General features: G+C 35.6%; 1 pseudogene; it reads right to left on the reverse strand.

Annotated features, from left to right (window-relative positions):
- Window positions 1–260: 260 nt before the first annotated feature.
- Window positions 261–5,642, reverse strand: LOC120195032 (annotated as a pseudogene).
- Between the last annotated feature and the right edge of the window lie 4,427 nt (window positions 5,643–10,069).

Raw genomic sequence — 10,069 nt, forward strand, 5'->3', positions numbered from 1 at the left:
TACACTACTAAAAGTTGTAAAATTGTTCAAATTTAAAGCATTCCAGAACAGAACACTGCCAACACATTCAAACCAGCAACATGATCAAAAAATAGTTACAAACAACAACAACTCCAAACAGTAACATGATCCTAAATAGCTCCAAACAACATGATCCAAAGTCCTGCAAGTTTAAAGAAAAGCATCCAATTAAAAATAATAATCAATATAACTATTATTAAGAAAAACAACCAATTAAAAATATTATACCAAATCAACAACTAATCAGACTCCGCATCAGATTGCTCTTCATTTAATTGCGGGATTGGGACAAGATCTACAAATATTCAAAATATAACCAATTAGTATGATAAGTGAAAAACAAATACACTAATATGAGATATAATAAAAATACCAAGCTCAAGCTTTTCTAAATCCTCCACGAGCTCTTCAACATCAGTTGATATTGGGGAGGATCGACACCAAGTTTGGGTGCAAATCAAAGCCTCAACGGTCTTTGGTGTAAGAGAGCTTCTATAACAGTTAAGCACTCTACCTCATGTGCTAAAAGTGGACTCTGAAGCAACAGTAGACACAGGTATGGCCAAAACATCTCTAGCTAATTGACCAAGAATGGGATATTTGGTAGAGTTCACTTTCCACCAATTCAAAATGTCAAAATTAGGATTGCTTTTCTTCTCCAATGCCTCCATGAGATACAAGTCTACTTCATTTTTATTCAAATTCTCATGAAGATCCATGTCTTTTTCAAACTCAACAGCAAGTTCATCATCAATTGAATCAATGTTTATCGTTCTTTTTTCATTAGATGATTGAACACAAGTTTCAAGCTGCCCTTGATTAGCAAAAAACCTATACTTCTCAAACATTTCATGCAATTCCTCTTTCACCTTTTGACTCATAAATTCAGCAATATCTTTCTCATAAATCTTATTCATTCCCCACTCAACAAAGCGAAACTTATTACGATGATCAAGCACCGCAGCAACAAAAATCAGCATATTCATATTTTTCACATTCCCCCAATACTTATCATATTTAACTTTCATTTTTTCAGCCATCATTCCAAGAATTAGATCACCACTATCTCTCATTTTTTTGAATGTAATCAAAGCCAAAACATGTTCATTGAAATATTGGGAAGAGGTAACATATTTCGTACCTGAAACTTTTTCAGTTATATCAAAAAAATCTTCAAGAATTTAACAAGGCATCTTGCAGTTTCCCAATCTTCATTATTTGGAATATCACCTTGCAACATCACATACTCAACACATTTTTCTCCCAATCTCTTAAACGCCTTTTGGAACTTTAAAGCACTTTCAAGCATCAAGTAGGTGGAGTTCCACCTAGTAGGCACATCTAATTGCACAATACTTTTATCAAGTAGCCTAGCTTCCTTAATGCAACGTCTAAACTTATCCATGCGACCAGGAGATGCACGTACATATCTAACTACATTTCTAATTTTAATAATTGAATAATTCCACTCTTTCAATCCATCTTGAACCACAAGATTCAAGATATGAGCACAACACCTAACATGCATATGTTCTCCCTTTAGAGGATATGTATTCCAATCCTCCATTCTACTTTTCAAATAAGAGATTGCAACATCATTAGAGCTAGCATTGTCAACTGTAATGGTACAAACTTTACCTATTTGCCAACTCTCTAAGCATTTTTCAATTTTTCTACCAATTGTCTCTCCCTTATGATTTTTAATTGGACAAAAACTAATAATTCTCTTATGCAACTTCCAATTTTCATCAATAAAATGTGCAGTGAGACAAAGATAATTCAGATTTTGAACAGAAGTCCAACAATCAGTTGTGAGAGATACTCCTTGATGTGTGTGATTAAACAAACTTTTCAATTTTTGTTTCTCACTTATGTAAAGACTCCAACAATCCCTAGCAGCTGAAATCCTCCCTGGAATTGGTAGCTTAGGTTGCACAATACTCATAAAGTAACGAAATCCCTCCCCCTCAACAAACTTGAAAGGCAATTCATCCACAATTATCATTCTAGCTAGTGCTTGTCTACATGCATCAACATCAAAATGAACACTAGTCAAAACACTGCTACTTCCCTGCCCATCTTCTTTTTTCAATTGTTGAAAGGAAAGAGTTTTTTGATGAGAATCACGAGTCTCTTTGGGAAACTTTTTACAAATATGCAACAAATGGTTTATCATATTACTTGTACCATTTTTGTGAGAATCGCATGCATAAGACTTTGCACACCAATTACAAGAAGCTCTACTTTTTGTGCTACAGGATAGATCTTTAGAAAAATGATCCCAAGCCCATGATCTAGTATTCCTACGATATTTTTTGTTACCTTCATCACTAGGCTCAGGATTCGTGGATGTGGGTTCATCCACAGCTTTCCTTTTCCTTTTATCCTTTTCAACTTTAGAGCCACCCTCTTTGTTTTCATCATGTGCCTCTTCCAAGTTAGGTACTTCATTAGTTGATTTGCTAGACTGCACATTTGTAGCTTCCATTATATCACCACTGACATAGTTTTGAGCCTGCATCAATATATAAAAAAGAAGAAAAATTAGGAAATTGATGATAGTGATACTATTTTTTTTGATGTAATAAATAATTATAGTAAGACGGGCCATAAAATAACTGGTAACAAACTATCACAATAATAGAATGCTAAGGCAGACGTGTTCGACATTTCAAATGAACATACACGTAAAAATATTCTCAACACAACTCATCTACCAGACCAGGGTCCTATCATACCAAACAAACCATACCAAGGGAAAAATAGGAGAAACATGGATTCCCCAAACCAATCATTCATAGTATGACATGAAAAATGTAAAAATAAAGAACCAACAAAACTGCAAACTCTGATGCCCCCTTCCAGGGGGTGTTAACACTGCCACACATATATGCACTCCAGCAATTAAAATCTACTGCTGCTTGCATTCTGGAGGCCTCTCACCTTGTTGTTGCACATCCCTTTGTTCTCTTCCATTCTTCTTCCGTGAAGATGAGGACTTCTTTTTTGGTAGTTCAATCACAGCTTTAGCTGAGTTCAATCACACCTTGTCTGCGATTTTTCTATACAATCAAAAGAAAATCAAATTAGGTCCCAGAAGCCGGTACAGTTCAACTCAAGAAAAACATACAAAGAAGACATGATTTTGGAGCCGTATATTCACTTATCAGCTCCTTTTATTTTATCCAAGCCATCATATATACTAATTCTACTTTGGTCTAAGCTACAAATCAAGCAAACTATCAGAACATTAATCTCAACTAAAACCGAGTATTACTATTAATTCTAGTTTGAAAAGCTTATTTTTAAGTATGAAAAGTTTTTCCGAAAGCATTAAGAAATGTGGTCCCTGAACCACTTGAAATTTCACCAAAGAGGCACATCATTTTTAACAATTGGCTATATTTTAACCCACATGGAATTATTAAGGGTATATGCATTCACAGTTCACAGCCTAAAAAACTCTAAAAATAAAGTAACATGAGTTCATTGGGGGGTCCTTGGTTTTTAGTTTTCGGTGGGAACGTGCATGTGTTTAGATTAAGATTTACATCTTAATTTTGCTTGGTTTCGACTTTCGACTCTATCCAAACAAGGTTTTCTCCGTTGAGAAGCTCCTTTCTTTTAATTTCTGAAAACTCTGAAGTAATGCACTGCCAATGGATGTTACAAGTTGATCACTATTTTGTACAATCAGTAAGAAAAGCTTAAATTTTTGTTTGTGTTGTACATCACTTAATTGCAGTAAGGATCATACAACCTTCGGCTAGTTCAAACTGAATAAATTTTCAACAAATTTTGCATTAAGAAAATAAAGATTCAGATCCAGGAAGAAGCAAGGAAAGAAAGAACGAAAGAGATGGGAATCAGATTCATATTAATGGTGAACAAGCAAGGGTAGACCCGTCTCGCCCAGTACTACGAATGGCTCACTCTCGAAGAACGACGTGCCCTCGAAGGTGAGATCGTTCGCAAGTGCTTAGCCCGCAACGAGCAACAGCCAACAGGTAATAATATTCCTCATCAATTTCACACAAAACCCAAATAGAAAATGACACAAAAAAACTCACATTAAACTGAGCTGTGAGCCGAGGATGATGCGGAGGCAAAGTTGTTTCAGCACTTGTAATTGTCACGACAGTAGTTGTCTTCTCTCTATCTTGTTACTGCCATAAAACACGTTGAAAAAAGCTCTTGAATGGTTAGATGATAATCAAAATGGAGAGAAAGAATATTTCGATGAGAAGACTAACTTACTAGTCTCTAGTTTGGCTTGTGAGAAGAGAACATTGAAAAGAAGCTGAGAAGGGTGAAGTCTAAACTCTAAAGTGGGCTAGGGTTTGAACTTGAAAGTTAAAACGGTGTCGTTCATACTTATTTGTAATATATATCAGTTCGGTTCGTTTGGATCGGTTTCGGATTTCCAAACCGAAACCGAACCGAACCGATCGGTTTTTTTAAAAAAAAAAACACACACTAAATCGATTTCGGTTTTTTTTCGGTTATCAATTTTTTAGATCGGTTTTCAGTTATTTTTTTAGATCGGATTGAATTTGAACACCCCTATATATAACCAGCCTAATAAAGGTCCAACAAAAGGATCGTAAATTATAAAGTTATGATGAATGAAAGAAGGCATTGCACTTCAAAAGGCAAAGACACATCAAGAATTTTATAATTCAAAATGAGAGAAGTTAGAATGTACAACAGTGATTAATTAATGGTCAAAAACAAATATTGATTTGATAAACAAAAACAACCAAGATAATAACTAGTTATAGAAACAAGCAAATTAAACAACTATAGGGAAAAGCTTGGATGCAAACCTCGTTTCCATGCAAATCTACTAGGGTTTTCAACTCGGCTCTTCAAAAAAGTGCTATATGTCCATGACCCAACAGAAAGTCTAACAGCTGGAAAAAAACAGAGAAGGTCAGCCACAAGAGCAATCTGCAGGAATTACATGCTTGGTTGTCTTTCTCACTGTCATAAAAGCATTACTAGCAACGTTCATCACCTTGCTTATTGGGTAGGCAACAGGAAAACATATCCAAACAAGAACTCGAACGAATGGAGCTACCTTTACACCAATTGACAAACCATATCGAGAACAAACAGATTGTGGTATTATCTGCACAAACAGTTAAATTGCAATTAGGATTTAGGGCATTCAAAGAACTTGATTCCTTTTTTTACAGCTATAAGTAATTTCACTTTCTAAGAGCAAGTCTAAAGCCATAATGGTCGGAAAACAATTTTATAAACCAACGGTTGCAACCTTCTGGGAAAAAGCTGCTCAGCCAAAAGTTTAGCAAATAATATCCGAGTAACATATCAAAATTTTCATATCACAACTAATCAGTGTTTAACAAGGATTTCTAGCTCTACCGAGTTAAAAACGCTTCAAATAAAATAAGCCAAGGTGGATACTCACCTCACCGAACAGAATAATCAAGGTCACTGAAATCAAGATAGCACCCCAAGCTGTGCTGAGAAACAGAGGAGAAAGGGAAAGAGACGGAAATTTGAGAAGAAAAAACATAACTATGAACCAAAATACACACTGAAACTTTGTGTGGAGTTATGGAAAAGGCACCCGGTGCTCTCACTGCCCCTGCCATTTCTAATAGACTTCCACAAAATCTATGATGTTGCCTGAGATACCAATCCATATTGCTCAAAATCAGCAACGCGTTCTGAAAAACGCTCCTGACCATTCCCCAAAACATTTTTATTTTTTAGAAAGGGGGCAGCGGGAATGGAAAAATAGGTGAAGGGGAGAGAAGAAACATGGTTACAAGAAACAAATCAAATAACCAAAAACTAGTCTAAAGTCGAGAGGGAGGAGAGAAGATGAAACATTTTATTTTTTTAGAAAGGGGAGCGGGAATGGAAAAATAGGTGAAGGGGAAAATGAAATAGGGTTAAAGAGGCACCGGATTTAGCAACTTTAAACTTGCGGCGTTTTAAAAAACAAACGCCACTAAAGTACAAGTCTAGCGGCGTTTGTATAAAAACGCCACTAATGTACGAGTCTATAGTGGCGTTTGTATAAAAACACCACTAATGTACGAGTCTATAGCGGCGTTTGTATAAAAACGCCACTAAAGTACAAGTCTATAGCGGCTTTTGTAAACACAAACGCCACAAAATTACGAGTCTATAGCGGCGTTTGTATAAAAACGCCACTAAAGTACGAGTCTATAGCGGCGTTTGTATAAAAACGCCACTAAAGTATTACTCTATCGCGGCGTTTTGTATAAAAACACGACTAAAGTCGAGTCTATAGCGGCGTTTGTATAAAAACGCTGCTAAAGTACTACTCTATCGTGGCGTTTTATATAAAAACACCACTAAAGTACGAGTCTATAGCGGCGTTTGTATAAAAACGCCGCTAAAGTTACCATTTTGTGGCGTTTGAAATGTAAACGCCGCTATATGTTTAAAGTTAGTGGCGTTTACTCTTAAAACGCCGTTAAAAACGCCGCTGTAGAACATTTTTGTTGTAGTGAAGATATGTGTATGCATTGTTCATACGAAAATATCTGTTATAGCCGGTGGGATTGCCGTTGATGAAATGGGGTACGCTATGAGTAGGCTGGATATAGAATCTGATCTGTTTGATGGTGGTAATGCCATTACCGAATTTGGTAGCAGTAATAAGGCCCACGAACCATTGCTTAATGTAGATGTCGAGATTGCACAACTTAAAACGGGAATTATTAGGGTTCCTTCAAAAATTTCAAATTATGGGAAGAGAATGATGGAGAAGAGAGAAGGGGAAGAAATGAGAAATAATTAGGATTAAAGGATAAAAAGTTAAAAACATTTTTTATTTTTTTCAATTTCTATTAATTAATATGTTATTATTTTAATGATAAAATTTATTTTTTAATATTAAACAAATGTCAAGTGGCATTTAATGACCGAAATTAACGGTTAGTCACGATTTGATCTAAACTAAATTACACAAAAAAAACGTTAAATACCAAAATGAAACTAAAGAGATTTGGTGGGCATTTTTTTATATTTAAGCCAAAAAAATCTACAAATATTTGATTTCAAGTCTCGAGTATGGGGATACTGTATACTTTTAATTGTTTATTGTCACTTTCTTATTGTACCAAACAATGAAAATTAAATAAACATATTTTCCTTTTAATTTTCCTTACTCTCAACCAAGAATGTTGATAGAAAGAAAAAAAGGTTTTCATCCTTCTTTAGTCCTCTCAATTTTCATTTTTCTAATTTTCTTTTATCAAACAAAATCTTAAAGGGTCTGCATCATATGTCTGCAAACTATGACTCTCATTTTAACTTGGTCCTCAAATTTCTGAATATTTCAATTTAATCCTTAAATTATGATTCTCATTCTAAATTAATCTTTAAACTATGACTCTCATTCTAAATTAATCCTTAAACTATGACTCTCATTCTAAATTAATCCTTAAACTTTTTAACATTCTATTTTCATCCCATGCTTCAGCTTTGTTAAATAATATCAATGTCTTATCAAAGTTTTAGAGTTTTTTTTTCTCATTAAAAACATATTTTCTCATTGAAATGCCTGATTGCTTGCCTTAACTAAATTAATCTTATTATAATATTGTAAACAAAATCATCATTAATAATTTTATTATGTTTTGGAAATTATTAATCATTATAATTCAAAAGGTAATTCGTTGTATAACTAACAAAACTTCCGATGTGAACAAAAAAAAAGTGATACATTTAATTAAACTAAACCCAACATGTCAATACAAATTGGTCCTCGTTATTACCTTTATTTTATTATTTTGCGGCACGCCATCATCAACCTTACGCCTCTTTTTATCTTTATTTGAATATTTTAATAAAAATTCACCCATAACAATTTTTCTTTATTATTTAGTAAACAATACTGTTTTTTATTTTTAACAGTTAAACTATTTTTAGTCGCTTTTCCTAAAAAATTATCTTTTTAATTTAATATTTCTGATCAGACACTGGTCAGATTATATTTTCTGATTTAATACCCTTTGCAGTAAGGCGCGCCCCCTGCAACGCGTTATACGCTGATTTGACGCCAGGTGGGGTAAGGCACGCCCCCTGAGACGCACCTTATGCTGACATGGATACACGTGTGATTCTGACACGCGTCAGAAAGGCTCGGGCCCTATCCTGCGCTATACCCTTAATTACAAAATTACCCCCGCCCATTCACACTCATCCCTCTCTATAAATACCCCTATTCTCAATTACTTTCATTACACAAAATCCTCTCAACTTTTCTCAAATACTCTTATATTCTATTATTAAGGTATATTTTATTATATTTAGTAATTTTAGTAATTTATTTAATTATTTTAATTGTTTAATATTTTATTTAATTAATTTTTTTGCAGATATAAAATGGAAGGCAATCTACTTTGGTTGGATGGAAATCATATATCTCGACACTTTGCTGATACGTTAACATTTTAACGTTTTAATTTAATTAATTAATTTATTTAATGCATGATTATTAGTTTAAAAATTAATTTGTGTAATTATTTATTTTTTAGGAGAGAGACCGTATATTAGATCCTTTTATTATGAACCTTAAGTTAGTTATACCTACTCGTGTAATGCCGTATTAAGTAGAGGCTGGATTCGATCACCTAGGTAGATATCAGGGTCACTGTAAGATAGAACCAGACCTTATTTATGCCTTAGTAGAGCGGTGGAGGCCGGAGACCCACACATTTCATCTTCCGTGCGGAGAGTGCAGGATCACACTTGAGGATGTTTCTATGCACCTGGGGCTTCCTGTTGATGGAGGTGTGATATCAGGGATAGCTTCCGGTTCTTGGACTACTTTGTGTCGGGTTAGTCTAGGACGTGTCCCGGAAAATTTTAACGGTGGACGGATACCGTTAAATTGGTTAGATGCCAATTTTCGGGAGTTGAGCGAGGTCGCGTCTGACGATGAAGTTAAACAGTATGCACGGGCATGCATACTGCACCTGATAGGAGGGTTGCTGATGTCAGACAAATCACGCAACCAAGTTCACTGTATGTAGTTGTAACATCTTGGCGACTTTCATCTGGTCAGATCACTCAGTTGGGGCTCGACAGTTTTGGCTTGCCTGTACAGAGAGATGTGTCGAACCATTGACTACAGGCGTAATGCTATCGGCGGATGTCTCCTGCTGATGCAGTCTTGGGTATGATATCGATTGCCCTTTTTATGTCCCTTTGTCAAGAACCCATTCGTATTTTCGCTACTCCTGAGGTAATTATAAAACTGATTTTGTATATTAATAATTTTATACAGTGAATAAGAAATTATTTTACTTGAATAGGTGGTCTACTGATAGGAAAAATCATCAGGAGCTACCTGATGATTTAGAAAAAATTAGGGTGTTAATCGATCAGAAGGCTGGCATACATGTATGAATTTTAATGTTTAAAAATCGATTTTAGATTATAGTTATATAATTAGATTATTATTTTGATAAAAATTATATATATTTGTTTTAGTTTGAATGGATGTCATATTCTACTGATGATGTGAGGGCGGTGATCCCACCTGAGTTGAGGGGCCCATCAGATGTTTAGATGACGATTGTCCCCTTGATCTGTTATGCGATCGTCGGGTGGCACTCCACAGATCGCGTGCTTCGACAATTTGGTTGTTTTCAACCAATTCTGGAAGCACCTCGCAATATGGACAAGTTGCATAGCACAGATAAACGCGACAAGACAGATACAGATTGACTGGTGAGACATCATGCGTGGGTCGTGTTGTGGGAGGATCGACATCGGCGCCTTCCCCGTAGAGAGCCTATTTTACTTGACCTCTTGATGGTTACTGACGGTTATTACGAGTGGTTCAACAGTAACATCAAACCGTTTCTGCTTCCCGAGGATGCACGAGGGCAGACCTTTTCGCGACATCGACAGAGATGTTCACCGAAACAGCACCATCGTCCCCCGACTCGTGGACGGAGAGCAGGTGCATCGGTTCATCCTCAGCTGCACCAGCAGGACCTTCACAGTAGCCACCGTATCCAGCGACTTACAAACC

Source organism: Hibiscus syriacus, unplaced genomic scaffold (genome assembly GCF_006381635.1).
Source record: "Hibiscus syriacus cultivar Baekdansim isolate YM2019G1 unplaced genomic scaffold, ASM638163v2 tig00117005_pilon, whole genome shotgun sequence".
Lineage (NCBI taxonomy): Eukaryota > Viridiplantae > Streptophyta > Magnoliopsida > Malvales > Malvaceae > Hibiscus > Hibiscus syriacus.